The 27622-nt window shown below is 47.1% G+C and overlaps 1 protein-coding gene across 1 annotated transcript in view; it reads left to right on the forward strand.

Annotated features, from left to right (window-relative positions):
• The first annotated feature begins 392 nt into the window (after positions 1 to 392).
• Positions 393 to 27622, forward strand: part of GRIK4 (glutamate ionotropic receptor kainate type subunit 4) — a 173977-nt gene continuing 146747 nt past the window's right edge. Inside the window, exon 1 of the mRNA XM_071769043.1 lies at positions 393 to 467. The gene's annotated coding sequence lies outside the window, so the exon portion shown is untranslated. The remainder of the gene's footprint in view (positions 468 to 27622) is intronic.

Raw genomic sequence — 27622 nt, forward strand, 5'->3', positions numbered from 1 at the left:
AATAATTCCAGTGCCCCACAGCTCCCTCCCCTCCATCTCTCCCTCCTCGCTCCCCTGCATCCCCCTCCCTGTTCTCCCAGCATCCTGTTTCCCGCCCTCTCCCTATCCCCACTCTTCTGCCATTCTGCCATCCTTCCCCTGCCCACCTTGAGCCCCAACCTTCCCTCCATCCTCCAGCCCCTTGCTCTCCCTCTCATCACCCCAGCTTCCCCCCTCCTTCCCTTTGCCCTTTCCATCTCTTTCCCCCGCATCCCTTCCCGGCGCTGCCCCGCACGCCCGCGGGGAGGCCCCCGTGCCCGCAACCCCTTCCCGCGGCGCTGAGCCCCGGCAGCCGCCCCCCGCCCCCTGCAATTCCCCCGTTCACCGCCGGGGACCCGGACCCATCACTGCCTCCTCCTCCGGAGCCGGGGCCGGAGCCGGAGCCAGAACCGGAGCAGCCGCGGGCAGAGCTGAGCCGCCCAGCCCAGGTAGGAGCCCCCCGTGGGGGAAGAAGAGGGGTGGGTGTCCCCTCCGTCCTTCCGAAGGATGGGGTGGGGAGGGGGCGGTGGGGTCCCCGCCGCTCGGAGCCAGCATCCCTCCCTACACCCCCCTTTACCCCGCGGCAACGCTCCCCGGGGTCCCCCGCATGGTGCCCGCTCCTGCCCCCGGCAGAGCCGCCCGCAGCCGCAGAGCTGCGGGGCCGGGGGATGCGCGGAGCTCCGGGCAACCTCAGCCCCGGAGCCGGGTGCCAAGCGGGAACCTGCCGGCCCTCTCCATGGATGCCGGCGGCTCCATCCCCGACCGGCCGGGCTGGCGGCAGCCCTTGCCCGAAGGACTTTACCTCCCAGCCCTGTGACGGGGTCCTTGGCGGGTTTTGGTGGTTTTTTTTTTAGCGTAGCAAGAGTTGGAAAACGTGATACTCCAGCTTCTAGGAGAGCTGAAGTTCAAAGAGTGTGGGGAGGGGGGTTGGACACTCTGTATGGCTGCAAGTCGTGTGGATAACCTGGGGACGATTCTCGGGGTTGTCTCTTGTGCTTGGAAGTGTGGGGTGGGCATCTGGAGGGAAGAGGAGCAGGGCTGGCTGGCATGGATGCTCCCAGTGTACTTGTGCGTTGCTGTATTCACAGCCTGCGTGCTACAGCCAGAGGCAGGAAGGAAGATGCTGTTTAACAGATATTTTTCCTAGGCTTTGGATTGGAAAGAAAAGGGTCATAGTTCTGGTAATGGGCTTCAGTGGACTTGTGCTTGTGAATAATTCACCTTAGGATATGTGAGGTTCTCAAGGTAGGCACAAATGTGCAGGTTTGATTCAAGACAGATTCTCCTTTAATGGACCGGCAGTGCTGATGCTGGCAGGGGGGGAAAACTCCATGCAGAAACCTCTTCCTAGGCCCAACTTTATTCTCTTTTATTTATCCGTAAACTCCTGCAGCTCTGAGTGGGAGCCATGCATAGGTGAGAGATGCTGCAAGCTCTTATTGTCTCTGAGGGTTATTTCTTTCCCAGCCTGGTAGACTTCAGACCTCAAGGTTGTGACCCTCAGGAAAGTTAACCTAACACACAGGAGGTTTGCTTCATCTCCCACAGGTGCCTCCTTTGTGGCCAGGTGCCACTTGCTGGAGAACCAGAGCTTTTGCCCTTCCTCCCTGTGGGCCTCCAGCTAGCAGGAGATGCTGAGGGCTCCTCCACCACATCCTGGGCAGCATCCCTGCTGATCACTGATGGACACCAGCTGCCCCTCACCATGGCAGCAGAAGATTCCCCTGCTTGCCTCCAGCAGGAACCAGTCCCTTTGTCTCTCTGAAGCATGACAGCCTTTTCTTTTCCGAGAAGGCGTTCAGCAGCCACATCCTGGTGGCTGTGACAGCAGCAGTGAGCCAAGAGCAGAGCCCTCCCTGTGTCCCTGGGTGAGGAGCTGAGGGTCTACAGCATCAGAGAGTGAGTGAGCATCCCTGTGGAGCTGCTTCTCTAGAGCTGCCAGCAGCAGCTGCTGGTGTGACCAGTGCCTGGGTGTTGGGATGTGTGTGCTGGCAGGTAGGAGTTGGGTGGTAACAGCTTTTTGGTTGTGCCTTGCTTCAGGCTTCATTTTGTACAGGGGTAGTGGTGTGGTCCCTTAAAGCAATCTGCAGTGAGGCTCCTGCTGTGCCAAGGAATTTTTTAAAGTGTCTTGATGCGAGTCTGCTTTAGTATTTATGCATATTAGGCTGGGTATTTGAAGTGAACCATCTGGGTAGAGAAATAGATGGTAAGCAGCTGAACCTTCTCCACATTAAGGAATAGATGGTAAGGAGCTGAACCTTTTTTTTTTTTTTTTTTTTACCATTTCAGGGTGAGGCTCGATTAGCGAAGCCCAAAGTTGGGGAAGTTGCTGTGTAGCTCTCATTCTTCAGGTGCTGCTTTTTCCCTGTCTGTCAGGGAGAGCTGTGGCTGGGGGTGAGGGAGGAGGGAGCTGAGAGGCTGAGCTGAGCAGAGAGGATGCTTGAGAGTGTCAACACTGCAAAGGAGAATGCCCTCTTTATTTTTTTTTATTTTTTTTTTCCTTTAAATGGCATTTCTCTTAAGCCTTTGTGGGCTGGCTCCTGTGGGGATGGTGCCTGTGCTCTAGATGGTGGGAGCAGGATGTCTGAACCCCAAAAGTAAGGCTGTGGTTGATAGCAGAGCAGTGTGGCCCCCAGAACCCCGGGCTGGGGGGGTTGGGATGAGGGGAGAGCAAGGCTGATCCCTGAGAAGAGTCACTGTGAGAGGTTGGCTCTAAATGGAGGGTTTAGAGCAGCTGCCTGAGGCTCTGAAAGAGCCACAGAGACAGTGCTGCTGCTGCTGCCTGCAAGTTTCTTGCTGGAGATTTCTTTTGCAAGCTGTGCAAGGAAAGTAAGCCAAGGAGTCATGTGGGCTGGCAAAGGCCTAAATACCCAGATGCCAAGGTGCATGCTGCAATCTGGGGGTGAGCAGCAAATGATTCCAGGGATCACCAAAAGAGCAGCAAGCCAGCTATGTGTGGGGCTGCCTCCAAACTATTTATTCTGAAGCTAAAGAGTGTCAGGAAATTCCTCCTTCACTGTTGTGTGTGTTGCTCATGCTGCTTTCTTTCCTTGATGGGAAAAGCAAGGAGTGAATTTAAAAACTTGGGCAAGATGCTCAGCAAGATGCTGGCTGGTTGCATGAGTTCTGGGAGGAAAGCATCTGACTGCAATGTAGGATCTCTGCCTTCTGCCACAGCAGCAGCTTTGGCTGTGTTGGTTCAGATTCCTTTTTCTCTGGGACAAGCAGCTGGTTTTCCATCTGTCATAGGGACAGGGACCCGGGGAAGACCTTGGAGTCCAGGAGAAGCTGTGTTTTTCTGCTGGAGATGCAACCAGAGGTAGGGGGGATGTTTAAGCCTGGATGGGGAGTGGGGACCTAAAGGGGTAGGTGGAAGGTTGGGTTTTTATGTCAGTGAAGGAGGTGGAAGACACTGAAATTGTGGTCTAACAAGATGGAGAGCAGCTTGTAGAGTGTCTCTTAGGCTTTAGAGAATGACAGAGTGAAATTGATGGGCTATTAGCAACTCCATGGTTAAAGCTCTGAACAGGAATGAAAACCTTGGCTTTTTTTTGCTAAACTGCAGAGCTGCCCTGTGCACAGGAGCCTACAACCTTCAAGGTGTCTGGCTGTACCCTCCTAAATAAAGTATTAACACTGTTGTGTGTTTCCTGACAAGAAAAACGAGGGAGTTGGAGAGATAAAAAGTTGTAAAACCTCTAAGCAGGTAATGGAGCAGTTTTAAGGATTCCCATAACAACTTTTCATCGGACATGAAAAGGAACATGGCTTGGAAAGACCATTTGTGGTGTTATTATTACAGTACTTTTCCTGTTGTTTCTTTTGGGGCCCAAAGTAGGTCCTAGAGTAGATGAGGGTTGGCTGTGGGAGTTGCTTTTAATGAAGATGGAGGAAAATGCAGTGAGGACCAGCTTGAACAGGGTTATTTCCACATTGGTCAGCAGTGAGTAGCTGATGGGTATTAAGAGAGCTGGCAAGCTTCAAGCAGGATGCTGGGGAAATCCCCATTTACAGTAAATTAGCAGTGATTGAATTCTTTGAAGAGGTAGTAACAGACCAGGAGAAGAAACGTGAGTGTTGTAAATCAATAGGAGTGGGAATGGTTCATCCAAGGGCCCCAGAGTAAATCAAGTGTGAAATAGCTGCAGGTGTTACTATGGGATGGATGACTCCTTCTCCTTGCTGGGAAGCTCAAGCTCTCAAATGGGAACAGCCAGGTAAAGCAGAAGTGGTTTTGCCACACGATGCCTTTACAGAAACCAAACCTGAGAAAGAACCAGGTATAAGGCAGGTGAGTTTTGCTTCTGTTCTGTGCCAGCTGGGAGAGCCTCATTATCACTGAAATATTTGGATGGATCCAACCCTGGAGGTCACATCACCCCAGCTTCTGTATGGGTGTGCAGTCAGGAAGCCTCCCTTCTGCTTGCAGTTTGGAAGGCTAAAAAAATAAGAACTGAGAGCCTACCAGTGGACCTCATTTATTAGGATTTTTCATTCGATGGATTCAGAAGAGGCTGTTTTAGGAAATAAATAGCAGAAGGTGGGCAGTAAATAGCTGTAGGGGAAGGGGCAGAGTTCAGAGCTGGCTTTCATAGTTAAGCTGTAGAAAGCAGAAGTGTAAGGGAGGAGTGCTGATCAGAGCATAGATAGGTGATTATGTGAGGGTTCCTCACAGTGAAGCTGGGCTTATTTGTTATCTTTAATGATCTGAAGGTGGAAATGGATCAGAGCTGGGTTAAAGAGAGCAAAGATGCCAACAGCAAGGCTTTGCTTTTGCTGCTAAATGTTTGGAAGAATTAATATGGGAAGGCTGCTGCATTTGAGTGTGCCAGTGGTTTGGCCCCTGTAGAAGCAGTCAGGGTGGATCTCAGAGCTGAGCAATGAATAAGGGGAAAACCTCAGCAAATCTTTCCCTGATGATGTAGCCAGGGTGCTCCTGTGGGATTCTACCAGGAGAATGTGTGAAGTGATGCTGGTGGTTTGGGGGTGCAGGTGATGGGGAGCCCCAGGAGATGCTCTGGTGTGGCAATCAGTGTGGCTAAGGGGCTCTGTGGGGACCTGTGTCTGCTGTGACATAGCAGTGACAGTCACCTCTTCCCAAAGCTTGGCATGGCAAACCAGGGACACATTGCTGCTGGACCCAGGCTGTGCCAGCATCCAGCTGGACTTGGCTTTAAAATTATTTTGCTGGGTCCTGGGGAGCTCCTGCTTGATAAATGCCAAGTCATTGATTTATCAGGGAAGAAGGAGCCAAGATATAAACTGTCCACCTACACGTGTGATTTCATACCTGGACCTGCAGTGTCTCCTGACCAGAGGCTTGGGAAATGTTTGTAGGGAGCATTGGTGCTGAGTGCTTGAAGGGGCTGTGGTCTCATAGTGGTGAGAGAGAGAATGTTCATGTTTCTGCTTGCTTGTAAACCCCTGAGCCAGGTCACACTCAGGTGGCAGGGAAATAATATTTATTCTGACCATCCTTTGCATGCCTAAAGCAATACCCAAGCCATGTCTCAACTGAGCACCCAGTGAGCCATCCAGCACGAGGGGATTTTCATCCCTGCTGGGATCTCCTGGCTTCAAAACTTACAGAATTTATTTGCATCCTTCATAAGGTAGAGAGCCAGGTATATGTAGTTTTGTTTTGGTTTGTTTTTTTTTTTTTTTCCTGAGTCTCTCTGCTCTCCCTGTCCCCTTCCCCACTGGATTTTCAGTTTGTTTATTTGGTTAACTCAGCATCAGCACAATGATGAGGAAATAAAGCAAAGGAGATTCGTCTTGCCCTTATTGCATATGCATAAATGAGAGAAATAGATCATACTGGCAATCCCTAGCTAGGCTACAGTTAATGGAAATTCTTCTGTGACCTTATAAACCCTACTTTGCAAGGGTTTATAATGAGGCTGCAGAAATTCATTCTGGGCACAAACAAGTCATCTGAGGTTTTAGGCCCTGTGAGCACAAAGTAATAATACTAATTTCCCACCCACTCAAGGCATGTGCTCCTTAAAGATTTTGCTATTTTTGAAAAGCAGGTTTTTCCTTTCTGGGACTGTCATAAAGTGTGTGTGTGTGTCAAGGGAGGAGGAGGAGGAGTGTGGTGAGCAGCAGCATCCCCTGGATCCCCTCCCTTGGGAGAGTCCCCCTGGGTCCTGGGGTGGCTCTGGCAGGAGCAGGTTATGTCACTGGCATTGCAGACTGATGAGCTCTGATCACTCCTCAGCTGCTTCAGCAAAAACTCAGTTTTTCCTATAGAGTCAGAGTCCCCTTCCTCCCTGGACACCTGAATCTGGTATCACAGATAGGTTGGGCTTGGCCAGGAGGGGATGGAAATAGGGCAATAGGGTCAGGATGAGGTTGGACTCTAGGATCTTCAAGGTCTTTTCCAGCCTGAGCAATTCTGTGATTCTTAGAAAGCCCTGCAATATTTTCTTCAACCTTAACCCTTAACATGCTTGGGTTTTGTTTGCTTTTTTTTTTTTTTTTTTAACTGAAAACCAGGGAGTTTGTGGTTCAGTGATAGAAGTTGTCATTTTTCTGAAGAATCTTGCATTTTGATGCTGAGGGGTTTTTTTTTGATGGCTCTCTGGCCCTGCTCAGAGGCAGAGGGATTGCAAGGCTGCTTGTCACTGATGTTTGAGTCAGTAGTGGGATTCCTACTGGGCTGCCTCTTTGGAGATTATGATGAAGAAGCAAATTGCTGTCTGATGGGGTTGCTCTTCACGTGGCTCATCTTGGGTCAAGTGGCCAGGCTGGGAAGTAACAAAGCCCCAGAGAGCCTGGCTGCAAACCCACTGGTATTGTGCAGTGCTGATTCATTGAAACCACTGCTGATCTGCAAACTGTTACATCTCCCAGAGCTGCTTTTCTCACCCCCAAAAAGGTTGATCAAAATATTTTACTCCTTGTTTGCCCTTGGTCTTTTTTGTTGTTTGGTCTCTGTTTATTTTCCAGTGTTGCTCCACCTGGTGTGTGGTCTGGTAATATTAAGTGCTAAAAGGCTGCTTGTGTGCATGGACAGCTTTGAAAGAAGGCTATCACATCTCTTTTTGGACTGAAAAATATTTGGGGCTGGGGCTGTGCTAATGTTCACAGAGCATCTGGTCCTCTCCAGGTTCAATTCATCACTGTCTTGCAGTTTGCATTATTGTTCACACCAAGAGAAAGTGGGTGTGAAGCTGGAATAATAATGTTTCCTACTTGCTTTGCATTGGTTTTGATATCCAAGGGCATTTTAGCCTATCAGGAAAAGCATAAAGACATGAAGTAGCTGGAAGCTGAACACAGCCTACAAATAACATGTTAATTACCCTCACTGAGAAAATGACCACTGTGCTCAATCTTATTACACTGACACATGTAAAATCAAGATGGGATTTAAAGAACCTAAATTAAGGGTTCAAAATCATGGCATGGGTATCAGTGGGTGTCACGACCCAGGCTGAGAAACTTGGGGAGATTTGGATTGGACCCCTTTGCTTTTCTCAGAGAGGAGCCTTGGTGTGGCTGGATCCAACCTCAGCCTCCAGCCTGGCTCTTAGGGATTAAAACCATCAGGTACCTCTTGGTTGGATTAAGATGAAATGACCCTCAAGGTGTGTGTTTGAACATTAGATTTAATTAGAACTGGAGAAGGAGTGACTGAAGAGCTGATACTTGGGTGTTACACGTGCCCAGACCACACAATCCTAAAGGCTGATGCTTTGAGGAGAGTCCCAATACCTCTCTGTTCCAACTGCATCCCCTGGAAAACATTGCTTTGCCTAATGATTTTAGGAAGGAAAAGAGAGAGAATAGGAGAAGAAAAGTTAGGAAAAAACCCAAAACCATGGCTCCTGGACCCAGCATTGGGCCAGTCAACAGGAGAGGATTAGTGTCAGTGAAGTTCCCCAAGCCTACCAGCACAGCTTTTTTTTTTTTTTTTATATATGCCTTTGATACCTTTTGGGGTTTTTTTTTGTTTTTGTCTTTTATAGATGAGTGTGTGGATCTCTGCTCCTCCATCATTACCCCCATGGCCTTTATCTCTGTCCTTTTCCTCCATAATGACCAGGAGGTCATTATTTCCCCAGGCAGTCCTTTTGTTCCAGGGTTTACAGTGGGGTGGGCTCATTAAATGTTGGATGTCAGTGTTGTGGTTTCTTTAATGAAACTTTAATGGCATGAAGATAGAATCTAATGCTGCGTGGTACATCAGAAATGTTGTCTTTGGGAAACAGGACCTGTTGGCATTATGGTAGTTGGACTTCCCAAGTGTCTTTAAGGAGATGGCATTCAGTGGTTTGGACTGATGTGTCTTTTGTTCTCTTCCTGTTGAGTGTTAAATAAGATTTACCTCTCCTCAGTCACTATTTAGTTACTGAAGAACATCACAGCCAACAGAAATGCAAACAAAACTGTCTGGATGTTTGTTTATGCAACCCATCATTATAAAGTCTGTAGGAAAAAAATACTCTGGTCTGTTAGATAATTAATCTGCATTTTAAGAATTGTCTAAAGACACATTTGCAAGCTAGTCCATTGAGCTGCAGTGCATCTAGTCAATAATCCCTGTATTTAATAGTCCCTAAGAATGTATTTCCATAATGTGCTGCAAAATGTTGGTGAAATCTGCATCTTTTTCGTCTTAAGATGTCAGTGCTTACACATTTTCTGCGACAATTTTTTTCCCTGACTGCTGGTGGTGAATCTAGACCCATGAGCTTCTAACTGGTAGGGCTGGGAATAGGGAGAGAGGGACTTTTCTGGACCTCCTGGGTCCAGACCTCCTCAAATACTGAGTGAATTTGCAGTTTCCACCTGGATGCTGTAATAGGATGAGCCTGAAATGTGCAGCATTGCCCAAAACACCTCTTGGCTAGCAGACATGGGGACAGTGGCTTTGCTGGCTCTCAAAATTCCCTAACTCCTTGTCCTGTGGGTGTCAGGGAAGCAGGAGCACATCTCTGGAAGGAGGAGCTGAGGTCTGTCTCCAGCTTCATCTGAAGCAGTGCTGTGTTTAGGGGATGTGAAGTGTTCTTGTCCTTGTGTTGGCTTCACTCATGGACCTGGTGGACCCAGGCTCTGGTTCTGCAGCAGAAGCAGCCACCTGTGTCACCTGTGCTTGTACTGTGATAACTGAGGGTTTGAGAGAGTGGGAAGTTGAGCCAAGCTATCCTGCATTTCCAGTGGGAGAGGGGTGAAGGATGGACATCTCTTGCAGCATGGCAATTAATCCACATTAATAAGAGCAGGTAGTAAACCCCACAGACTTTGAGGGAGGAACCCCTGGGAGTCACTGCATCAAGGGGAGAAGTTGGTGAGAAGCTTAATTTCATTATCTTATCACTAACTGGCTGGTTTTGGGCTGTGTTGTGAATTCTCAGGGGTGTCAATGCTATCTGGGGCTGTTTGAGCAAAGAAATAGTGAGCACGTGTAGGAAGAGCACTGTGTGCAGCCCTGGTATCTATCCCTTAAAAATGGGGCTGGGAGACTGGGGAGAGATAAGAGGAGAGCTACAAATATGTGAGGTCTGTAAAGCATGCTGGAGAGACAGACTGGAGCTCAATCTGTTTCCTTTAACAAAGAGAAGGTTAAGGGGTGATTTTGGGATTGCCTGTAAGCACTTAACCAGGGGAAGAGACTTCAGGAGTCAGGGAAGTTCTGTTCCTTTGGACAGTGATGTAGAAAAGCATCCCCGAGTTTTCTGTGCACTAAATTTCAATATTTGATCCCTGGATCCTTCCCCAGCTGACTCCTCCTTTTCCCCCTGGTTTTCTTCCCTCTGAGTATGCTGCTGTTTGCCCATGCTCAGGGTGGCTGAAGGGTTCTCCTTCCATCAGACCCTCTCTTCCATGAGAGCCACCACCCTGCAAAGCCTCCAGGATGTGTCTTGCAGAGGCACAAAGGGTTTTGCAACCACAAATCCCTGATGCCCCCACCAGAGACAGGTTCAGTAAACTCAGATCCAGAGATGAAGCAGCACAGGGGATGCTCAGGAAGGTTCCTTTCACCTGATACTTGGTTCATCTCCAACAAGGTGGTCATCCTGTGCAGCCTTCAGACTCTTTCTCCTTCCACCCCTTTGACTCAGAATCAAAGGGTTTTTCCTTCCAGGTAGTGGCATCTGATTTTTTTTTTTTTTTTTTTTCAATGTCAGGGGATTGAAGAAAAAATTAAATTAGGGATGTATCAGCGTAAAGGAGAGATTACCATTTGCAAAAAACCCCATTTTGCTTAAGTTAGTAATATTGTAACTGTTAATTGAGTGTTCATTGATTGCCTGTCACCACCTTGATGTAATCTGTTGTTCTGCTTTCAGGCAGATGGCCTACTGCTGGTTTAATGTATAACTTGTACCACTTAACTATCTTGACTGTTAGGTTTTTTTTCTCCCCCAGTGGTTCCATTTTACCAGAGCTATAATTAGCATCATCTCCTCCTCTTTGGCATGATCTCAGCCTGCATGCCATCCTCGTTCTTTTTCCAAGTACCTTTAATGCACCAAATACTTCAGGGTTTTAAAGTAGTCTGAGAGAGGAATTGAAGCAGGGAATGCATCCGAATGCAGTTCAAGAGATGTTTGCTGTGGGGATGTAGGGTCGAGTTTCCTCAGAAATTGCTTAATTCGTTAGAGGTTCTTTGTTGCTGGAGGTTCAGTTATAGAAGTGAACAGTGTTTTATGGGAATGAGAGGAAAAAAAGAAGCCAAAATCTGGCTTGTCTATTGTCTCTTTCAGGTAGATGGCTCTTTAGTCAGGTAGTTGTGGACAGGTCCTTCAGGTTAATTGGGATGTAGCAATGAGACTGAATGCGTGCTCATGTGATGCTTTCCATTGGACACTTGGCAAAGCCTTTTTCAGAGCTTTGGGGAAACTCTTCAGCTCCCTGGGGAGGCTGTGTGTGTGTACAGGTGGGAAAAGATCCCTCTGCAGGGTGCTGGGCAAAGGGCTTGGGCAGCAGGGCCAGTGCAGGAGGGTTTGACATAGCAAAGCATCCACAGGTCCTTGCATCCTTCGAGTGCTTCCAGCTGAGGAGGTGGCAGCACATTCCTGTAATCCCCTGCACTAAATGATGCTTCTCTTCTGTATCCACTGTGTGATCCAACGTGTCCAAAGTAATTGCATTTTTTTCTTGAATGAGCCTCGTGGTGGCATAACATGATATGGGTTTGCATATTCAATTATTTCTCCTCCACCAGATTTCGCAGGAAATCTTTAAGATATGCACTGAGCTTTCCTGAAGCCATGGGCTGGTCCTTAAGATCTTTCTGCTGTGGGTTTGATGGACTTTTGAAAGATTAATTAACCCTAGGTGAGAGACTGATTTAACATTATATAGAGGGGAAGGAAATTAATATTCTTTCTGCCATGCTGAGTATGTTTAAACTTCCGCTTTCAGCTTGTCTGCCTTGGAATATCTTCTAACTGGTACAAATGACAGAACAATTTATTTTAGGTGATGGCTTATGAGAATATTGTTCATATGCCCAGAACACGACATTTTCAATCAGATCTTCATTGCAATGGTAAGGAAAAAAAAATATATAAATTTTTGTATCTTGACATGTTTAATCTCTGGAGACCGAGTAAATTATCATATTGTGTAAGAATTCACTCGGGTAACTTTTAGGGCTCTGGGAATATCATCCTGCTGTGAATTGCAGCAGTTTGAGTTGTTCTCCTCTCTGTGCTGGTAGATTTGCTGGTTGTTTGGTGCAGGGCACCATACTGGAAAGCCTGCATGTGAAACAGGGCAAGATTGTGCTCCTGGAACGTGGCAGATTAAAGTAGGTTGCCACTACAGGAGGGAAAAATGCAGTTCTGAAAGTACAGCTCAAAGCAGTTTTCTCCTTGACTGTATGTTGAGCAAATTTCCAGTCAGAGCAACAAAAATATCTGTGTCCCATTTGCAGACATTGGTGTTAATATAGTGCAGATGATATGCTTCATTTGCTTGCATAAATGCAGCTTTTAAAGCTGTCACATATGCTATATGGAGCCACTACCCCTCACCTGCTACTTCCTGGCATGGCAATGTTTAGGAGGGATTCCTGAGACAATGGAGTTGATGGTTGTAGCTCTGCATTTGTGTAGATGTCAGGACTAGAAAGTCACCATTTCCAAGCTGGTGTGTGTAGCAGTGCTTCAGATAAAATGCTAAAAAAATGCAATTATACAGATGAAATTTTTGAGCCGTATACCTTGGCTCAAGTGCTCCTCTTTCTGTAGCTTTGTTTACTTGGAGGTTTTGTGCTGGGTTTTGATTTTCCCATTATTGTGGTTGTTATTTTTTTATAGTGTTGCATTACTCATTGGTTCCTTTTATTCCTTGCAAGTTTGTCAGCCATGACTAATGAAGAGTTTTGCTGCAGCCCTCTGATGGAGTGGAGGCTCAGGCTGGGTTTAGGGGAGCCTTTTTCTTTTCCCAGCACCAAAATCTGACACTTAAGGGTTGGGTGTTTTCAGTGGGAAGCTGGGACTCCTTTCCCCCCCCACATCCAGCCCAGGAAAGGGGATGCAGTCTGGATGTGGAGCTCTTTCCCAGTCAGAGCCCTGCGTCCCTGGGTGAAGTACAATCCCCATGTTAAATCCTGGGAAACCCTGATCAAGTGGAGCTGTGTTTTATGGGACAATGATGGGCAGCAGGGGTCTGAGGAAATGTGCTACCTTTTGCTGGAGCAGTGACAACAGGCTTTCTAATTAATTCTCTTTCCATTACTGGGGTGTCTGTGTCTGAAGGGCTCTAATCTGGTCAAGAAATGAGTGTCTGGATGCATGGACTGTTGTCCAAGTGAAATTCTGAAGCATTGGACCTGTCAGGAACTGACCTGGCTTTGCAGGGTGAGGTTCATTATCACCAAGCTCTTGCCACCAGGATGCCTTTGGTGTCACTGCATGTTTTCCCTCTTCACAGTTTATGACTTATTTGGGATCATTTAAAGCAAACCCTGTTGGTGCTTTCTGCTCAGCAGTGGCTGTGGTCATGAGCACTGGCCCTCAACATTTTGCCAAGGTCAAATGCAGGAACCTCCACCTATGCTGGGGACAGCTGAGTTATTTCTGCTTCACTGCTGAGTTTGGTGCCAGGGTTTTGAGCTTTCTCTGATTCTCTTATGCAAAGCTTTGTCTTCCACACTGAGAAGCTCAGCAGATGACCTGGAGTCTGTTGTGCCATCTGTTTGGGTCGTGTCCCCATGCCCTCAGCTCTTGCTGATTGAGCTGATGCTTTCTTGGCTCTGTGTATTTCAAGCTGTCAGTCAGCCCTGGGAATGCTCCTGGGTAGGGGGGGAGAGGATGTGAGCACCAGAAAAGAGGAGGGAAGTCAATAGTATTTTAAGCAGGAAGAATTCTCCCCAGCTACTTTTCCTGGACAGCTCTGTCTTGCCCTCAGGGGAATATTATTTCTTCAGGAAACCCCTCTTGGGATGAGGGGGAGTGCTGGAGTAAATGTGCTTTGCAGTGACTCAGGATCAGTCTCTTGAGCTGGCTGAGCATCAGGAAAGCAGCAGCTGGGTTTTGCTGTAGGGTGCTTGCTGTGCCTCCAGGGATTTGGGCATTTTCTTTTAGTTGGAAGGCACTGAATTTACAATGGAAACAGGGAAGGGGAAAAAAGATCTTGTTTGCTCAGTGTTGGTGCCAATGGGCGGGGGAAGGTCTGTGAGGAGATGGGATGGAGGTGTGGAACATGGCTGCAAAAATGTGGTGCCTTTAGAGGAGGGTATTGTCCTTAATCCTTTTTTCTTTACAAAGGTGTTGCAGGAGGATGAAGTGATCTGCCTGGGATAAAATGCAAAACCCTGGGGCAGAACCGGGAGTTCCAAGTGCATCTCCTGGCCTGGCCAAGGCAGCTCCACAAGTCAATTCCCAACACCCTGCTCTAAACGTAAAGTCCCTGCTCTGAAATTCCATTTTTGTGGAGGTTTCTTCCTCCTGGAGTGCTATTCCCAGGAGGGCTGTGATTCCTGCCTTGCTCTTGTAGCTCTCTCCCTGGTTGGTCCCATGTGCATCCATTCTGTATTCTGGCTTTTTTAAGCCTTCTTGTCATTAAGAGACCTCTCATTGTCACAGGCATCTCAGAGAGCAGGAGCTCTGCTGCTTCTCAAGGCCCAGGCATGCTGAGAAATATGGAACCAAATGTCCATTTATAGGACAAAGAGGTTTGGTGTCTGGAAAAAGAAGGAATACCCAGAAGCAGGGCTTGGTTGCCTAAAAACACTGATTTCTGGGTGTCACTGAAACCTGGAGTTAGGTACAGAGGTGACATACTAGAAGCATCTTGCTTAAATTTCAAAACCACTTCCTATCCTGAAAAAAAGGGGAAAAAAAGAGAAAAAAAAAAAAAGCAGTGGAAAACAGATTGAGGTGACTTTTTTCTTAATTAAGGGAAGCTGTTGACTTGTGTGTTTTGATGTGCTCACTTTCATGGCTGGCTTTTGAGTTTTAACTTGCTGCACATTTTCTGTTTACTTTTTTTCCAGATTCTCTCACTGAACCTCACCCTGTGGGTTCACCTTGTTAAAGCATGTAACACCTCTAATTATTGGAGAAATGGCTTTCAGGGGATGAGAATTGGCAAGCCATCTGCTGTGTATGTGTTGCCTTATTTTTTTTGTTTGGTTGGGGTTTGTTTTTTTTTTGTTTTGTTTTTTTTGGGGGGTTTTTTTGTTTGTTTTGTTTTTTTTTTCCCTAGGTGTGGATATATCTATTTAATTTAAACACCAGGGAGCATGTAAACATGGCTTGACTGGTGTCTGCAGTACCTGTCTGGTAGAACTATGTCTATTTGTGTGTCTGTTTGTATTTTTTCATGTGCACTCCTGTTCAAGACATCTCAGAGTTGTTTTGTATTTGGGATATTGTTATTTTGCAACTGAAATGAAGAAACGTGGAGGTTTTGGTTTGGTGGGTTTTGTTTTTTTTTTTTTTAAAAGGCACAGAATAACATGGAGCCTCTGGGAGCAGTTAGTCAGGGAATATGAAAAGTCACCAGGCCTAATGATGACAGGGAAAAGTTCTTTATGGGATCTGGGAGCAAAAGGCAGGGAAGGAATGGATACAGGATGGAATTCATGAGGAAACCAGAGCTTGCAAACAATTGCATATGCAGCTGTTAATGTCTCAGGTGATTAGTTAGTGCCTGCTGTCCCATCCTTCTTGGGCAAGGAAGGAAAAAGCAGGTTGCTTGCAGGAACTAAAGAGAGATAAAGAAGAGACACAGAGTGTAACAGCATCATTGAACAGTCTGGAAGAATGAATAACAGGAGGAAAGTATTATAATGGAGGCATCTATCTGGATTCTGGCTATTTGCAGTCAAGCAGCTATTGGCAAGAGTTTTAGAATATGTGTGTGAAAACAATCCTCTGGCACATAAAATGGGGAGGGCAGTTTGCTGCCTGTTTTCCTGCCTATCTCTGGAGATAATAAAGCTTTAGAGTCCCAGGGCCCTCACAGTGCTGGGCACAGGAAAGAGAGGCAGGAGAAAGGGGATGCTGAGGTCCAGTGCAGTATTAAAACTTGTTGCTGTTGGGGGCAGCTCCTTCCAACCCCAAGTGCTGGATGGTGACATCAGGAGGACACTGAGGTCTGGGCAGGGCCACACACAAAATTCCCACAGTTTTGGGTCCAGCTGTGGGGCCAGAGCACAGGAGGGTCAGCAGGATCACATCCCTTCCGAACCTGAGTGCATGGAGGGAAGGCAACACAGAACTAAAAATCTCCATGCCTGAGGGGGACCTGGGGGCAGTTTTTGCTTCAGCAAGGGAGATTTTTGCCTGCCTAAATTTGCATTGTGGTTACTCAGAGAGCTTGACTTCTTTTCCATTTGCTTCCCAGTGTGTTCCATTTTATTTCCCCCCCCCCCATTCCCCATCTTTTACTTTGTTTTAAAACTCCCTTGGGTTGCCTGGGTCCTGATTGCTGGTTGCTAGGTCCCAGCTATCTGGCACAGCACTGCTTCCCTCTCCTTATGGTTTCCCAAGGCCCTGAGCCAAAGTTTCAAAGTTGGAAGCTGAAAGCTTGAACTCCAACGTCCCCAGTTAAGGCAGAGCAATAATCCTTCAGCTGTTGCAGCTCTGAAGGTAAAAACAGAAACTGATGCTGTGGGTGCCCAAATCTGAGTACCAGGATATGCCTTCCCTCTGAAGGGAAAAACAGGGCAATGCCTGATTTAAAATTAAAGCCAGAGGAGCTGGTTTTAATTGTTTCAACTTTTGTTACCAGTTTGAGACTAATACCCTGAGCTGCTATTTGTGCTGTTGTGCCATATGCACAGGCTTCGATGTTGATATAATGACAGCAAATTTTTGAGCTGGGCTTGCAGAGGGCAGCTCAAATAGATGGCCCATCAATTCTGTTCTGTAATGTTTGATTTATTAAAGCACAGAAACCTGCAGCCATCTCAGCACTGAACACGTGCCCCCAGGAACCAAAGAGAAACAATCTCCAAGAGAGGGAATGATCTCCTCTCAACAGCATAAATTGCAGCAAGAAAAAATTGAGGCTGGACATCGGGAAACATTGTTGAACGTTAAAATAGTGAAGGGCTAAAATAGATTTTTAAGGGAGTTTGCAGAGTATCTGTCACTGGAGATTTTAAGGAACAGATTAGACAAATGGCTTGGAAGGATTGAGCTTGTTGAATGGACAGGGACAGAGCTCTTGGTTTGCTCCCTGGGTCCTTCATCAGTGTCACAGCATCCTGATCCACCCCCTGGCAGGCAGGGCAGGGGCTGCTCTTTCCCTGTGCTTGGCACTTCAGCTCATCTTGGGACAGTCTGGGTTGGGGGCATGCAGGGAATTTGGGGTTATCTTGCTCTTTCTCATTACCATATATTTTTTTTTTAAGCCCTCTGACCACTGAGGAGTCTGTGCAAGGTATTGGCAGTAATACCTGAGTGGCAGCCCTGGGCTACTACAAACTTAGGTTTAATTCATAGCTCTGCCAAAGATGCCCCATGTAATTTTAGGCAAGGCATTGACCTCTTGAATGTGGGTCAAGTTTAAGCAACAGTATTGCATCCATGTTAGGGCCCTGAGTTTTGTTCTTTTACAGTCAGTGGATGTGATAGTGATGACAAAGAGGAAAAGTTCCTGACTGGTATCCCATGAGTCCTGAAAATAAAAGCAGGGCCAGACTTCAGAGTAATAAACTGGTTTTTCTCTGTGGCAACACCTCTGCACCCCTTCTTGTACCCACTGGGGGTGGTTCTGCTCCCTCTGGCCTGCAGTCCTCTCTTTTCAAGCAGGCTTTATGGAAATGGGGATGGGTGTTTTGTGCAAGCTTTATCCCCCAAGTCTTTCAGAGCCCCCAGAAGGAAAACCAAATACATCTAGAATATTAAATATTTCTGTCGAAAGCATGATAAATCTTTCTCTGCTTGGGAAGGTGAGGAATTAAAATTGCAAAGCAGGCAGGAAAGGAGCAAGGCAGTGTGTGTGGCAGGGTTGGCTGGGTCTTCTGACTTCAGAGAGATGCTGGGAGGGAATCAGCAGAGAGACAGAGCTCGTTCATATTCAGAGGAGTCTTAGAGCCCTGGTATGGCACAGCTGTGATCTTCATTTGTGTGTGTAGGATAGCAGCAAGCTCTGACTGTGCAATGCTGCCTGCTTGTGTCTATAGTTACTTGACTTCCTTATGAGGGTTTTCCCTGTCTTTTTAGTGCTACGATATCAGAGTGCTGAGAAGCCTGGGGGGGGGATGTATTTGTGTGCTTTCACTGTCTGTTGTCATCTACAAAAATCTCTACAAAGATAAATCGTGGAGTGAGCTGAATAGTAGCTCACAAATGAAAAACCAATTTACAAATAAGTGTGGGGAGAGGGCAAGGAGAGGAATGCCTGGGTTGCCTGGTGATCTGCTAAGCACCTGAGTGCACTGTAGATCTGAAGGTTCAGGTACGTAGTGGGGTAACTTCTGACTTGTTCTTCCTTGAAAAGGAAAATCAGAGGGTGTTTTATTTGATCTGGAGAGACTGCAGTCTGTGTCTTAGAGGGCTGTGTTAGTGCTCTCAATGTACAAAGCACAAATAATGTCCTCTGTGTCTAAGAAAACCACTTCTGTTCAGCTTTTGCTGGTCTGTTGGATCCCTAAGGCCAGGTTTTGCTATATAAAAAGCAGAAGACGTTGCATTTTATTTCAGACTGAAGTACATTCTCAGGAAGAGAGCTGATGCATTAACCTGTCGAGCATCCTTACTGAGATCACGTTCAGTTGTACATCCAAGCCCTGAAAAGGAGAAAAACCTTTGGAAAACCTGGGTTATAACCTCTGGGACTGCAGATGAGTGATTTGGTCAAGTCAGAGAGCTCTTAGTGGTCTGAGCCACTAAGCTCTGGCTGGATCCAAAGGGTGGATTTGGAGCTGGGTGGCAAAGTGGCAGCACAGTATCCCCATTTCCCAGGGGGATGGAGCAGCTGATCCAAAGTCACTTGAGGACATCTCCAGCAGATGCCAGGAGTAGGTTCTGCATCTCCAGGGGACTTCTTCCTCTTTTCCCCCTCAGTGGGAACTTTGAGAACCTGATCTCACCCCACAGAGGGCTTGGGGGACCTCTTATTCATCTCTCTAGGGTGGTGGCAAAGGAGGGTGCCAGGCAGCATCCCCTTCCCTCCCCTGAAACGTGGCCCTGGCAGCTCCAGTGCCTCTGTTACTCTGGCAACAAACTGTGATCAGACAGCACCAAGCAGCTGAATTCAGCCCCTTGTTCCAGGAAAAATGCTCTCATTGAGCTGGGGAGAAACTCTCCTGCTGAATGACACCAACGTCCATCCCTGCACTTCTGAGCTCGTGGGGAGTCTGGGACCCCCCAGAGGGGCAACAGTAGCCACAGCCACATCCTAATCAGGGCCACCAAGTGTCCCCATGCCATGTCCCTGTTACTCAAAGGTGAATGTAGAAAGGAGAGGTGAAGGCTGGGGGCAGCCAGAGGGCAGGAGAGCCCAGGGATGAACAGAGTGGAGAGATGCTGGGGAATAGGTTTAGAGCAGGGAGAGCTGCTGGCACGTCAGGGAGCACTGGGGTAGAGGGCTGGATGGAAGAAGGAGGTGGGAATTCTTCCCTCATCCCACCAGAATGAACTCAGCCTTGCCAAGTGTTGCTCTCTCTTTGCCTGTTTGTCAGCTTGCAGTGGCAACAAAGGCAGTGGTGGCACTGGGGATGTGTTGCTGCTGCTTCTCTGGGATCCAGAGAGCTGCCCAGAATGATAATTGGGTCCTTTTTCTAATTTTTTTTTTTAAAAGAAGCTAACAGGCTACTGCACAAAGTAATTAACTGGACAGATGGATACAGCAGAATTTGTAAACGTCGACAGCAACAATAAGGCACATATTTTTTCCAGAGACCTTGTGTCAGCAGAAGGGCTCCAAGTTGGGCCTAGCTTTCAGGGAAGCAGCTGAAATAAATGAGACTTTGAAAAACTAATAATCTTGAGAGCTGCATATGATGCAGGTGTCTGCTGCTGGCTGCAGGGAGAGCCAAAAGATGGAGGGGAGTGCAAAAAGGCCAGGATTTCATCTCCTTGCTTGAGGGTGTCTTTTGTTCATCATCTATGTGCATGTAAAGGGGTGGTTTCTCAGCAAATGTCTGGGCATAATTTTGTCACGGGTGAGGTTAATCTGGTTTTCCTTGCAACTGGTTTCCAATCTTCTGGAATAAGACAGAGTCTGTCCAAGTTTCTTGGATTAAAATGTGGAGGAGTGTAGCCCAGGGACAGGCTGGGCAGCAGCATCCAGGCAGAGGGGTTCTGTTCTGACCAGTTATTCCAGGACATTTCTTTAAACCATTGAAGTGGAAGGGAAAGCAGTCAAATTTTACATGTAAAAATATATGGATAGGTTAATCAAGTGAGTATTAGCTCATATGAGGTTAGAAGTACTGCTGTGCCTCTGAATTGAGGCACTTGCCTTCTAGGTCATGGGAACAATTACAGGGGAAAGGCAGCAAATGCAGGTCAGGTCCCTGCTGCTTGTCACCCCCCCCTCTCTTTCTGCTGTCAGTTTGTGTGCAAATAAAAGGCAGGGATTGCTGCTGACCATGAGGCATCTTCCTCAGAAAGGGTTCTCCTGTCTTGTCATGCTGGAAATGTAAATGGCATTTACATTACATGATTCCTGCTGCAATCTCATTCCAGGGTCAGGGGAACCTCTGCTCCCTCTGCCTGGGGTTGACCCAGCAGGAGAACACCAAGGAACCTGAATTATCCCACCTGCCTCCTGCTCTCTGCAAGCTGGAGTCAAACTGGGAGAGTTGGAGAAGGCTCCAAAATGGCAAAAAATACCTACGTGGAAAAGTATTGCAGTTTTGGAGGTGGAAAGTAAAAGTTACTTTCTTTCTTCTTTTTCCTTCTGCTCCTTTTTTCTCTTCCTGATTTTTTTTCCCCCCCTCCTGTTTGGCAACAGCTTTTTTCTTCAGTAACCTCTAATAGAGGAAATGGAAACTGAATGTGTCACTTGAAGGACTTGTGGGAAAAATTGGAAACTTCTTGGTGAGGGGGCTGAGTTGCAAAAATTACCAATTTTTTGGAAGAAGGCCATTCTCTTGACACAGAAAAAAAACCAACCCAAAAACCCTATTTGAGAAATTCTCCCCAGCTCTAGCTATAATGCATTTTGGCCACCATCCTGAGTAATCACAGTTCATTATTTCTGAAGCACGGATGCTGCTTCATCTGAAATATTCCTCACATGAGGAACAATTATCCCTCAGGCAGGCAGCCCCCAAACCTGACTGCAGGATCCTCTGCCTGCCTGGAAGTGCCACTTCCCTGCCCTCTGCCTCTATGAAAGGGCCAAAATGAAGCAAAGACCTAGTTTTTCTTTGACTTCTGGTGATGGATTGATTAAGCAGTTGAAAGCTCCTTCTATTTCTTTGCCTTGAAGCAGACATGAGCCTTTTGCAAATGTTTTGAAGTGCCAGTGACAGCAGTACAATGCTGCTACTGTTCTCTGTAGCTGCTTACTCTACCTCTCCATCCATCCCCCTCCCCAGCCTCCACTCCTCCCTGAACACCTGCCTTTTATCCAATTTAATTTTCACACCTCCTCCTGCTGCTGCTGTCCTTGCCAGCTATCTCTGTGGTTATGCAGTGGGTGTCTTTTTTTTTTTCTTTATTGGACTAATTGCTTTAAAAGCTCCTCTACCCCATGCCCTCCTGAGCATCCTTTCCTGACCCTGGCAGATCTGGTCCCAGAGCTGACTCTTTCCCTCTGTCCCCACCAAGAGAGTTCTAAATCATGAAGCCAACTTCAAATTTGTCCTGAAGTCCTGCTGATTTCAATACAAACCAGTTCCTTCACCAGTTTGATGGCCAAGTTGGTGCAATGGAGAGAATGGTGTGTCCATTGCAATGTCCCTGCAATTACAGGGGACAGAGTTACAGAGGAGTCAGTCTGGGTGCTGCTTGGGAAGGAGAAGAAACTTTATAGCTAGAGGACATCTCTAACTTCTCCTTCAAGCTTTGTGAAATTGGGGAGTGTGTTTAGCTGGGGTTTTCTTAGCATGCCACAGCCATTTCCATTTCAGCTGCAGGAGCTGATGAGCCTCTTAGACTTGAGCATCTCTTCTGGATGGCAGTGACCATCTGATAACCATGGTGGGGTGGTTTCATCCTTGGGACACTCATGTTTTCAGTCAAACCTCTCCTGTGTTTGCTCTCCTAGCCCTGCAGAGCCAGCAGAGCAGCTGGAGGAGATGCCATCAGCTGCTCTGGCTCAGGCATCACCAGAAGTGCTATTGAGGACTTGGCTGAAGGGCCAGGCAATTGCACTTCTATATCCCTGAAAACAGAGCCAGATTCTCCTGGGCCCAGTGGCCTTTCAGGCTGCATTTGGCTTGCATAATCTTTATGACTCATAATGGCCAAAAAGGAAAGGAATCAGCATGAATCTCCAGTTCCTGTCTGAGTCTGCAGGATTAGCAGTTAAGAAGAGGAAAAAAAGAGAGAATGATGTGGTCATAACAGAGAAATTTGGGCTCATTTGATGAGAGTAAGTGATGTGCCAACAGGGATGCTTGCTCTACCAATCCATTTTTCAGACTGCTGTTACCTTTTAAATGCCTGGGAAGGCAGAGGCTGAATAGCAAGGTCTGGAAGGGCAGTGAGCTGTGCAAACCTCATCTAGTGAGGAGCATCCTGCTTGTTATTAACCTCTGCTTGAAGATTTCTGAGCACCTCACCAAGGTGAAAAAAGGGTGCTCTAAAATCCTCAACCCTAACTTGAGGGGCAAATTCCCTTTCAGTTTAGTGTCCAGTGCCACACTGGAGAGGATGCAGGATCTTGTGTTGCTCTCTGCCTTGTCTTCATGGAGGATTTTTCCACCTGGAGCAAGACTGGGAAAAAAGGAGGTGTCAGCACTGCTCTGTGCAGGACCTAAGTGTTGATCCCAAGGATCAAGTGTAGTGTAGAAGAAGGAAAAAGCCTCAAAGCAGGAGTTACATCCATGCATCCCCTTTTAAAATGAGTGAAGAGTTTCCCCCAGCTATTTTTCTAAATATTATTTTTACTCTCTGTGTGTGGAATATTTAGGACCTGCATGAAACAACCTGATGTGGCTGTGACTTGGAGCCAGGTCCTGGAGAGAACACCCCAGGTCTGTCATTTGCTGCTGAGGGCACAGTGCCATCCTCTAGGTCACACTTTTTAGGGCTGGTGACCCCCCAGGACTGGTGTCTGACCACCCCACTGTCACTCTGGGTGACAGTCAGCTCTGTCCTTGCCTCTGCCAAGGTCTGAGAGCACACACGTGCTGCACTTCCAACACCACCATTCCATGCTCAGCCAAAATCACTCCCTGAATGTGTCTGTAGCCCCGTGCTGATTATTCAGTAAAAGACACACTGCATAATGAGGGACCTTGATGAAAAAGGCAGAGGTGATCCTAACTGGGAGGAAGAAAAGATGGGCTGTCTGCAGCTGGTAACCTGCCCACCATCTCCTGAGTGCCCTTTTTAACAGAGGAAGCAGGAAAAGGGGGAAATTGCCATCTCTGGTTTTTTTTTTTGCTAGGATGAAAAGAAAACAAAGTATGAATGGCCATAATTTAGTGGGCTCTTGGGTAAATTTGTATTTCATTCCGATTATTGAGTGCATTTCTTAATTGCAGCAATAAAAAGGAGCAGTCCATCTTCTAAATGCAAACGGGAGTGCTGATTGTTATTTAATTAGTTGATTCCAGTGGTCGAGGGGTGAGCTTGGAATTACAATTGCAGCTTGTATTATTTCACTGAGATTGCTGAATTAATTAGGAGAACAATGGGATTTTTCATTGTTAATGTCTTAAGAACTTGTGGCAATAACTTTAAAACTGAGGGAATAATAAGAGGCCATAATGGGTTTTTTGCCTGACACATGAGCACTGCAGAGAAACACAAGGGAACTGGAGGTTCCCATCCTCTCCTTCCTCCTCCAGTGTCCTTCCCTCTTGTAGGAGAGATGTTTACAGGGAAATTTCAAGCCTTGCCTTGGGAGAGCATTGGGATAATGTTGTAGGAGAGAAGGAGCAGCTCTGCAGGCAGATGATGGGATGTGCTTGGAATAGCAAGAGCTGCAGTGGGCTCAGCATCAGGTGCTGGAGCAGAGCTTGCTGTTGGGATGGCACAGGAGAGGGGAGCACAGAGGGATGAGCACAGTGCTCATTTCTTCCTTGCCAGGGTGCAATGCTCATCTCCACCTCTTTATGTCTTCTCCCTCCTCCTTGGCTGGGTTGCACCTAGGGAAGGGCAGGATTAGGGAGGGGAAGGTTATGAGTGAGGAAAACCAGTAGAGGAAAGTGATGCTGTGATGGATGGAGCTGGTGCAGGAGGTGACCTGGTTGCTTCATGACTTTGTATGGTGCCAGGGGCCACAAAGCTGCTGAAGCTCTTGGATTCTATGGTCCAGAGTCCCCTGGATTTGTCTGCAGTGAGCCAGGGATGCAGCTGCAGAGGGGCTGCAGTGCCTGAGCTGAGGAGGGTTGCTCATGGGGTCTGGAGACCAAGCTCTACATGGTGAGCTCACCAAAAAGAAAGAAAGAAAAAAAAAAAAGTAATTTTCTGCATTTGGTGTGTAAGGCTTTCTCTGGGGTGAGCAGACAAAAAATGTATGGATGGATGTTCAGGAAAAGCCATTAGAAAAGACAAGGTAATTTAAAGTCAAACCTGAGTTGCTGACATGGGTTAATTCCTAAGTCTTGTGGAAGAATAGCCCATGGAGTTCATTGTCACACAGTGTAATTGAAGCTGAGAGCAGCTATTTGTCATTTATCAGACTTTTTACAGAGTTTTAAGTGTAAAAGCATAAATGAGTGGAAAGTTATAAATCCTTATGCTTCAGGATATGACCTAACTTCTGCTTAATGAGAGCTGAGCAGAACTGAACCTCAGGACAAGCTGCATCTCCTCTGCCTTTGCATTTTCTTCTCCAGAACTTGATTCTGGCTCCTGTCAGACCAGAGAGCCTGGTCCAGGTGGGGAAGTGTTTTATGTTCAGCTAAAAGACCTGCTTGTCCTTCACCCCAGAAGGTGCTGCCTCTCAAGGAATTCCCACTGTGGTGGTGGATGAAAAATCAGGAATATCACGTGCCTCATTCTCATGGCTGTGCCAGTTGAGGTTATTTTGCATCTCTGTTAGAATATTGGCCAAGAAAAGAAGGTTGTGCCCTGTCCTGCTCTCATCCAGAGGCACTGCCTGGGAATGCAGGCTTGTGGGAAAGTGCATTTGCCTGAGAGATGCAAATGAGCTGCAAAAAACTATTCCTGAAGTGAAAACCAGAAAAGTCTTTAAGAACTGAGGCAATTTGCAAGGGTGTCCATAAAAGTGATGGGCAAGAGGCATTGAGATTTTGCTCTGAAAATATTTGCTTTATTGTTTTTCTCTCTCACTCTCTCTGTCTTTTATTTTATTTTATTTTATTTTATTGAAAATGTTTTTCATATAATGGCCTTTCAGCTGGTTTATTGTGATATGGCTTTTATTGTAGCTGACTGAGTATTTGTGGGGATATTACAGTCTAGCAGTAGAAGAAAACACAAAACAGGTTCTCTCAAAATACATAGGGGCATTATTATGTTAAAGTAATCATCTTTCCTGACCAAACCTGGCTTCTTATTTCCTGGGTGCTCTGCAAAGAGTTGATCCTTTCTTGTCTATGACTTTGTTTTGTCAGGCTTAATTTTTCAGGAGGAGAACTCTTCATAAGCAATGTGTTATCCACTCTTTGCTTTCTAGATGTGAGAGGTTACATTATATTTTTTTCTCTCCCCTGAAGAAATACTGTGCCTTGAATCTACCACATTGCTCACTTTCTTCCCTTCCAGGCCTTGTTCCAAACATTTGTATTTTCCTCTCTCCTTTTATGTGAGTTTTTCTGTGTTGATTCTTGAGGCTCCTCTCCTCCTTCATCATTCCTCTGGGGGAATCTGTAGGGCCAGCTCAGATGGAGCAGATACTGCTGGAGGGATCCTGGGGTCTCAGCATCAGGGCTCTTGTGTCCCTCTCTGCTCTCAGTCTGAGCTGAGAACCTCTCAGCACGTTCTGTAGGTGCTGAGGTGGGGGATGCTGAGCAGAGCTGGGAGATGGAGTGCAGGAAGGAGGTGGTGAATAGCCAGAAATTCACCAGAGTGCTCTTTGGGTGGGTGTTTGTCTTCATCTACTTAACATGAGGGAGAAACACATCCCTTGGTTAAACAACTGCCCACCCTTCTTCCCCTCCTTGCTCCAAGTTCCACATCCCTCTTGCCCCTCTCTTTGCTCACTCCAGGCTCTGTATTTTCACCTGCTGCAATCCCACTTGGCTCTCCCTGTGCTTCAGCCCATCTTTTAGCCAGGAATGAAGAATTGCCTGGAGCTCAGCATAGCCAGGAGCTTCATGAAGGGGCAACCATGCCAGAGCCACCAGGCAACAGGGCAGCATCTGCAGCTCCAGCCCTGGAGCCAGAACTTCCTCCCAGGGAGCATCCCTGGAATAGGGGATGAGGCTGGCTGCTTTTTTCTGGGATGTGGGAGCTTAGGAGGAGGCAGAGGAGGAGAGGGCCAAGTTGTGGTCCAGAGAGAATGCATGTGCCAGTGTGAGTATGTATTGAGGAGGGATGCTGTGAGTGGATGAGATGAGGGCATGGCCTTAGGGAGTGCAAATTAGAGAGAGAATACAATTCACCCCCCCCTGTTTTTCATTTTAGAGTGTTTCAGGCTCTGTTTGCACTAATCAGGAGGAAGAACCTTGTGGCATTGGTTTATTAGCTTTGCTCAACATCAGCTTGAAGTGCAGGGCAAAATTGTTGGCAGCATCTTGTCTTTGGAGCCTGGCTACCCCCTTCTCCTGTCCCTCCTTCACTTCTCAACCCATTTTCTCCCCTTAGCTTCTACTTGAGAAGCAAATGTCTCCTCTTCCTCTCCACAAGTACCTTTTCTTTCCCCATTCACTGATTTTTCTCTTCAGACTCCAGAACATCTCTAATCTCTTTTCCCTCACTGATAAGTAAAATGAGTTCTTTCCCCCAGCCAGGAACAGCCCAGCTTGGACAGGGCTGAAGGGCACTTTTGCTCAGGCTGTGACTGACAGAGGAGCTTTGGGATATTGTGGGCTCTGCTGATATATTTCCCTCTTTCCCCCTCCCTTCCTCCTGAAGTTTGCCACCTGCAGAAGAAAAGGGCAACTGAGCTTCACTCCCAGAGTGCAAAGAGCAAGGGGAAGGAGACATTGACCCAAGAGGGGTCATGGGTGAGATCAGCATTGCCTGGGCATTGGTGGTCAGGAATCCATCAGCCAGGAGCTGTGAGAATAAAAAGCCTCAGGGGAAAGTGGGGTGAACTGGAGAGGTGAAGAAAATAGAGCAGCAAGAAGGAGGAAAAAAAATAGCAGGAAAAAAAAATAAATGAATGGCACCCTGGAGATCTGGAAAAGAGCCAGAAAGAGCAGTGTACAAAATACCAGGGAACTGACAGTTAATTTACAGCCTCCAGGAGAGGAAAGGGGGAAAAAAATGTCTTTATTGCAAAGAAACAAGTGATACGGGAGAGTCAGTGGTGGTGAGGAAAGAGGTGGCATCTGACTGACTCCTGGGCTTTCCTCTCTTTCTCCTGCAGTATTCCTAAGTGTCCCAGTCAGTGAGGCTGAATTGCCCAGGGGTCTGAGGGAAACCCTTGTCCAGGAGCTTTCCCTCTGGGGAGGCTCTAGCTCAGACAAAGCTGCTGGAAGAATAGAAAACCTGAAGCTGGACCTTGAACAGTGCAAGGCTGGGACTTGGGGTATCTGGTTTTTGCTACAGGTTGGGTTTGAGAGGTTTGCAGTAAAAGCACATCCACTGGACATGTGGGGAAGTTTGGCTTCTTGTTTCTTTGTCTGCTCCTGCCCTTGAGAGGGTCAGCACTTTGCCCTCTGCTCTGCCTTTCAGGCTCTGCCTGGTGTGATTTTTCTCTTGCTGTCTCCCGGCACAAGTTTCTGGATTTCTTGAGCTTTTTGCCCTCTCCAGGCAAAGGAACCACTGGGAGTTGTGTTTGCTTACCTCAGAGCTACAGCTGACTTGTAACCTGTGCATGGAGTTCAGGATTTGAGGAATAAACCAGATCTTTTGCATCCAGTGATGGCAAGCCCTGAATTCTTCCTGACAGTGTCCCCAGAAGCAAGAAACCTGAAGACAAGATGTGCCAAGGG

This window comes from Heliangelus exortis, chromosome 26 (genome assembly GCF_036169615.1).
Source record: "Heliangelus exortis chromosome 26, bHelExo1.hap1, whole genome shotgun sequence".
Taxonomy (NCBI): domain Eukaryota; kingdom Metazoa; phylum Chordata; class Aves; order Apodiformes; family Trochilidae; genus Heliangelus; species Heliangelus exortis.